The sequence below is a fragment of the Nannospalax galili genome, unplaced genomic scaffold, assembly GCF_000622305.1.
Source record: "Nannospalax galili isolate Female #2095 unplaced genomic scaffold, S.galili_v1.0 scaffold1343, whole genome shotgun sequence".
Lineage (NCBI taxonomy): Eukaryota > Metazoa > Chordata > Mammalia > Rodentia > Spalacidae > Nannospalax > Nannospalax galili.
In genome coordinates, this window is record NW_008350246.1 from 360,611 (window position 1) to 367,962 (window position 7,352).

A 7,352-nucleotide genomic window follows, 5' to 3' on the forward strand; every position below is an offset into this window, starting at 1 on the left:
CTTTAAGATTTCATCTTACCCCAGTCAGACTGGCTAAGATCAAGAGAACGAATGATACCAAATGGAGAGGATGTGGGGAAAGGGGGACATTCATCCACCTCTGGTAGGGCTGCAAACTCATTCAACCCCTATGGAAAACAGTGTGGAGAACTCTTAAAAAACTACAAATGAACCTACCATTTGACCCAGTTATACCACTCCTTGGCATATACCCAAAGAACTCATCCTATTGCAGAGACACTTTTACATCCATGTGTGTCGCTGCTCTTTTCACAATAGCGAAGAGATGGAAGCAACCTAAGTTTCCCTCAATTGACAAGTAGACAATGAAAATGTTCATTTATACGATGGGGTTTTAATCAGCAGTAAAGAAAGATGAAATCATGAAATTTGCAGGTAAATGGATGGAACTAGAAACTTTTCTACTAAGTGAAGTAACACAGACTCAGTAAAAAAATCGATGTATGTTCTCCCTCATATGTGGATCCTAGAACCAAATCCTGATAAGTGAGTATGTATCCAGACATAACTATAGGAACCAGGATAATTGAAAGGAACCAGGGAGGGAAAGGAAAAGAAAGAACCTTAAAGAAAGGAACAGTACGAAACAGGCCTTAATAAGGGAGATATGGATAAAAATCGGGTTAGTTTAAGGGAGGAGGGAGGAAAGGGTATACAAGGAACGTAGGGGATAAATGGAAAGAAGGAGCTCAAGAGAGGTAGAACCAAAGAGAAGGGTATTATTAAGGAAGAATGGTCAAAAATGGAGGCACCTTAATTGGGAAACCAGGATAAAGGGGTGAGACAATGCGAGAGATAAATAATGTCTAGCTAGTTTTAAAAAGCAGGGGGAACCATATTACTCCAACAACCTACTGACAAATTATACATACCAGATCAAGAAATATATGTCTAGGTAAGGTTTATCTGAGAATGATTGGTCTTTGCCCAAGATTTATCTACATGGCACACAGTAATTAAAAGTATTAGACTGGTGGAACCAACCTTCTTGGATGTTTGACAGACATTCTTTGAGGCCTATAATAATTTGGTCAGAGGTTCATAAAGGACAGTTTTTGCTCCTTGCCCTCCTAGGTCAACTAGTTCCAGGGGACTATGAGCATCTCTCAAAATGTCTTGTGATTGTGGTGGGTCACGTGTCCTCTTGATCAAGGAGGCTGAGGAAACGCCAACAGATGGACTTGAGCCAGTGTCCAGTCTACAAAGAGGAGGGTCAACACAGTGGAATCATTTCCTCCATACTTCCAAGAAAAGCCAGCCATGGTTGAGTAGGACCTTTGACTTATCTTCACATAGCTGGAACTGGTAAAATAAAGGAGCCAGGGGCTCCTCCCAAATCCATGTGACCCCTGGGGAACAGATCCTCAAATGACCTGTCTTAGTTTGTTCGTCATTGCTGTGACAAAATACTCTGACCAATACCAACTTGGGGAGGAAAGGGTTTATTCAGCTTACATCTCCCAGGTCGCCGTTCATCAGGGAGCCCAAGGTAGGAACTCGGAAGGAACCTGGAGACAGGAGCTGGAGCACAGGCAACGGAGAAATGCTGCTTACTGGCTTGCTCCCTTGGCCCCTGCTCAGCCTGCCTTCTTATGCAACACAGGCCCCCCTGCCCAGGGGTGGCACCACTCACAGTGGGCTGGGCCCTCCCGCATCACTCATCAAGAAGAAGCCCTTCAGACATGATCACAGGCCAGTCCAATAGAGGCAATTCCCCGACTGAGACTCCCTCAACCCAGGTGTGTCAACTTGACACTAAAGCTATCCAGCACACGACCTTAAAAGCAAAAATAAATTGGTTTATCTGGGCCAACTGTATGGACTTAAACACTCAAAAGGAAAGTATAACCAAAGATTAAAGGGGCCAATATAATTTCTTAAGAGTGCACATGTATAGCTAAAGGCTACATAACAAGCAACAGTACCAGATAGGAGATTCCTTCTTTAGAGTTGTTGCCAGGGTGGCCAAAGGGACTACCAGACAGTAACCCAGCATAGAACTGGGAAAACGAACAGCAGACCCCAATCTTATCTAAAATAATATTGGCAACTAATTGCTGCTAGTTGGGGAACAGCTGACCCTCCTAAAACAAAGACTTCTAGATAGGCTGACTAGATTCACCAGAGGGGCAAGTAGTGGGGAATGGCTGGGGGTGCCAACAACACAGCAGACAGTAGCAGGGATATTAGAGTATAAGGGCTCTAGTGGGGGGAGGGAGGCTATGGGAGGGTGCCATCTGGGAAATGGGTGTATATTTGAATAAGATGGTTTGGGATGTTCTTTGTGATATATACACACACCAAAAAAATCAACAAATTTTTAAAATGTATTATATTTGAGGAGGAAGCATGTAAATTTACCATGTTAATTAGTAGAGCTGTTAAACATTACCATTGAAATCTACCGGATGACTTTATAGACATACATAGGTGCCAAGGATCCAAGTGCAACTGATTACGACTAGTAATAATCAGATACATACAGATTAGAGATGCATGCACCATCATCTCAGTGTTAGTAGCGAAAACAATGAGTCTTTCTGCAAGGAACAATATATTCTAAAACGAAATGGAGATCTTTTTTAAAGGTTAAAAACTCATTCAATTTTATGTCTTACAGGGCTTATACTGAGTTCAATATTGTATAACTGTATTAATTTAACTGTGAACCTAGAAACTTGCAGCCACTTGTGAAAGAGATGTACTCTTTATCTGGAATGTGTTGATGAACATGTTAAAGCTGTAATGAAATTCTTCTTCTAATCATGTAATTATTAAAAATTTAAAAATTTTTTTACTTCATGTTAAATAGTAGAGGTGATATATATGACCCGTGAAATCTTCCTGATGACTTTATATCCATACTCAGGTTAAGGATCTGAGTTTAACCGACTGTGACTAGTAATAATCAGATACATAGAGATTAAAGACATGTGTAAACATGTAAGCGTTAGTAGCATTAAAAATGTAGGAAACAGCATATCTTAAAATGAAATGAAGATCTTCTTTAAAGGGTAAAAAAATTTTTAAATTTATATCTTACAGGGTTTATACTGAGTTCAATATTGTATAATTGTATTAATTCAACTGTGAACCTAAAAATTTACAGCCACTTTTCCAATTTTGAAAGGGATGCATCTTTGCTCTGGAAATTGTTATTGAATATGTTAATGCTGTAATGAAATGTTTCTTCTAATCATGTGGCTATAAATTTTTTTTAAATTAAAAACAAATAATTAAAATTAAAAAAAGAGGAGCAAATGTGGTGAGGTGTGAAGAAAAAGGAACTCATATACTGTATAGGATGTAGAGTAAGTATGTGTGGTATTCACACTATAGAAAATGCTGAGAAGATTCTTTAAGAAGCTAAAATAAAACTGTTGTATGGTCCTGGTATACCTCTCCTGGGTATATACCCAATACAATACAGGTATCAGTATAACTGTGTCTATTGTGGCACTATTCACAACAGCTAACTTATGGAATCATTTGCAGGAAAATGGGTGAAAATTGAGAAGATTGGTGAAATAAGCCAGATTGAGAAGAAAAGAGATATCACATTTTCTCTCAGATGTGGAAACTAAAAGAAAGACGAAGGCAGGTTACTAGGGAAGAGGAGAGGGGAGAGGGTAGAACAAGGTTGGACAGGATCAATGCATGGCTTATGCATGTAAAGAAATGTCACTGTGAAACCCATTAACTTATAGAATTAATGCATGTTAATAAACCCATTGTATCATATGGAATGACCCAATCTGACTGATATTTTATATTTCCCTCCGCTTTTATTTTCTGTTTTCAAAAATCAACAGACTACTTTTATTTTATGTATTTCTTTAGAAAAATTTTATTTACTGACAATGTCATACATATATATAATGTATTTTGATCATCCAGTTCTCACTCCTGCGGAACCTCTTCTTCCCCAAAAGTCTGCTTTCTACTTTCATATCTTTTTTCATTTACTTGATCTTGAGGCAATTTACCAGTGGCTATACCACTGAAAAAAATAATCTCTTCCTCTCCTAGCAACCATTAACTGCCTAAAGCTCTTCAGGGAGGGGTGGAGCCTCATGAGTCCTATCCTCCATGTTGGAATGTTGACAGGCCCAATGTTGTTCTAGACTTATTTTCTAGAGCAATTTTGTGTTTATAGAACAGACAGCCCTAAATGGAACAGCTGAACCAAACTTCCTCCCCTCTTAAGGATAGGGAACATCTCAGAAGAGGGAAGGGAAAGCTGGAGAATGGGGAGTTCTGTGAAATTCTGTCTTTTGGACATGGCAAGGCTGCTGGACTCATGAATTCACAGCAGCTAAAATTACCGGCACAAGATCAATTCAACATTCCTCCATGTATAGGTGAGAGGTTTATAAATCCCAACCCTAGCTGAGGAGCTATTGGCAGTTGAGGGAGGATGAGGGAGGGAGTCATTTTTCTTTGGACTGTGTCCCCTTGTAGATTGCCTATGTTAAAGTGGATAGCCCCACACCAAAGCACATATGGGCAGCACTAATTGGTCTCAGTTGATTATTTTTTTAAAAATCTTAAAAGGACATTAAGTTGGAAGGAAGATGTGTTGAGGGGGTCTAGGGAGAGTTCAGAGTGTGGAATGGGGAGTGGATATAATCAAAATACATTGTACATAGGCACAGAATTCTCTAAGAATTAATGAAAACAAAATATTAAAAAGAAAAAATGAGCAGAAAATACCAAAAACTTTTATATAGAATTTTCTCTCTCTATCCTTCCACCCATAGTTTCCCCTATTATTAATATCAGTTCAGTAAATTTGTTACAACTGATGAGCAGGTATTGAACTTTCTTAAGTCCAGGCTCACTTTAGGTTTTACTCTTGGTGCTGTTGCTGTGTATTTTATGGGTTTTGACAAATGTCTGATGCCAAATGTCATTCTCCCTCTGAATGCCATTCATAGGCAAAGTGCATACTTCATATACCAATTTTCCATTCTATTGCTTTCCCAATGAATATTATATGATAAGTATTTTTTGCATGTCAGCAAAACTTATTCATAATCACATTTTGTGTGTGTATGTGGTACATGTGCATGTGTATATATGCATGCTTATATTGGAGGGAATGTACATGTGTGTGCAGGTGCATCTGTATGTGTGGGTGCACTTGTGTGTATATGTGTGTGTGTGTGTGTGTGTGTGTGTGTGTGTGTGAGAGACAGAGGTCAACCCCAGGTGGAGCTGTCCACCTTGTTGTATGAGACAGGGTCTGTCACTGGAACCTATGGCTTACTAACTAGTCTAGGCTTGCTGTCCAGCAAGCTGCAGAGAGTCACCTGTCTCTACTTCCCCAGTGCTGCTACACCCCAACATTTTTATATGGGTTCTGGTGGATGAATTTCTGAGCTATCTCCCTGTCCCTACAATCTCCTTTCATTTTCTTAAGTGGTGATTTGGGGATTAAACCCAGGACCTCATGAACGTTAGGAAAGCTCTATGCTACTGTACGATGTCCCAGCCCTGAAATGTCCATTTTTAATGATAGACTAATATTCTATGTGTGTATGGATGAACCATAACTAAGTTAAACTTTTCCTTGCTGTTAGGCATTGAGATTGTTTCTGCTAGGATATTTTTTTGTAAATCATAGGGTAGAGGACTCAACAACTCAACCAAGTACCCTCAGTTTAATTGTACATTTGTCTACAGATGTGTAGCTTCAGCAAGCACACACAACTGCTATGATTTTATCATCCTTATACTGACTCTATTAGAAACATAAAAACTGTTGTTTCTGTAAGGTACTTCTAGGCTATAAATACACCTGCTCCAGCTCTGACCCCCATCAACCCTCAATAGGCCTTTACAGTGAGTTTTCCTCAATTTCCAAGGACTGGATCATTTCAGACAGAAGATGACTAAGAACTTTCCCTACTTCCTACATCAGACCCAGGCTTATATGCCCGATGATTTCCTATGATGAACACAAATCTAAGAACAAACTAAACAGATGCAGGAACAAAAAGGAAAAGTGATACCAGGGTTGGGGAGATGGCTTAAGCATGAGGACCTGAGTTTGGATCCCCATCACCACATAAAGAATCCAGGCTTGGCAGCATCTGCTTGTAATCTCAGCATTAGCAAGGTGGAAGCAGGAAGATCCCAGGGCTTTCTGATTAGTCAGTTCAGCCAAATCAATGAGCATGGTGTTCAGTGAGAGACCCAGCACAAATAATAATAATAACATGGTGAGAGATTAAGAATATACCCAACATCAACTTTTTGACTGCCTACAAAATAGTTCAGATAGTATAGCATAGTTCCCAATGAGTATTATTGGGCCACAGTAAATGGCCCAATAATAAATGTTAATTTATCAGACATTCAGTAAAAGATTCCTATAAGATAATAAATGGGGGCCAGCAGCCCTTAGTAGGAATTAAAATAAACCTTAGCTAGGTGACTAGTAATAAGCTTTTGCTATTTGTTGTAATTATTGAAGGTTTTGCTTTACCCAGGGCAAAAATTCAGATAAAGAACTAGAACCGTAAATTAAAGCTGGTGACATCTATCATGATAACACATCAGGTTTTTGGTATCTCACCTCTAGGTGATTGCAACAGACTTCTGAATCTCCTTTCCCTACACCTCAGGCATAGGGCAGACTCCACTCTGCACCCCTAATCTAGGGGTGTGGGAAGGGTATAGGTGGTACATCAGAATTGGGTAGGATGAGGGCCAGGGGGAGTGAGAGCCAGGACTGATGATTCTAAGATGCCACAATGGGGATTTACTGTCACTGCTGTAACTAGTCTACCAGGCTAAATCTCAATCCAAATCTAATCTCTCTTCTTCCATACCATGAAATTAATTTTTCTTAAACCATGGGCTTCATGGTCATAATCTCCTTTTTATACATATCCATCACTTCTCAGTTAATACTCAGACACCCCTGCTTAACTTTCAAGAAACTTTCAAGAAATCTCTCCAACACCCATCATCCAAATTCCTCATGGATAATAAGAGATGGTTACATCACCAGCATAGGATCAGAAATTAGTCATAACTCTTGCCAATGCCTCTGGAATTAGGGGCTGGAGTTAGGGGCTGGAGAGATGGCTGAGTGGTTAAGAACACTAGTTGTTCTTGCAGAAGACCTGGGTTTGAATCCCAGCACCCACATGGCAGGTAACAACTGTCCATAACTCCAGTTCCAGGGGATCCGATGGCCTCTTCTGTCCTCTGTGGGCACTTACCTACATGCAGGCAATATATGCATACACATAAAATAAAAATAATAAGCCGGGAGGTGGCACACACCTTTAATCCCAGCACTTGGGAGGCAGAGGCAGGCA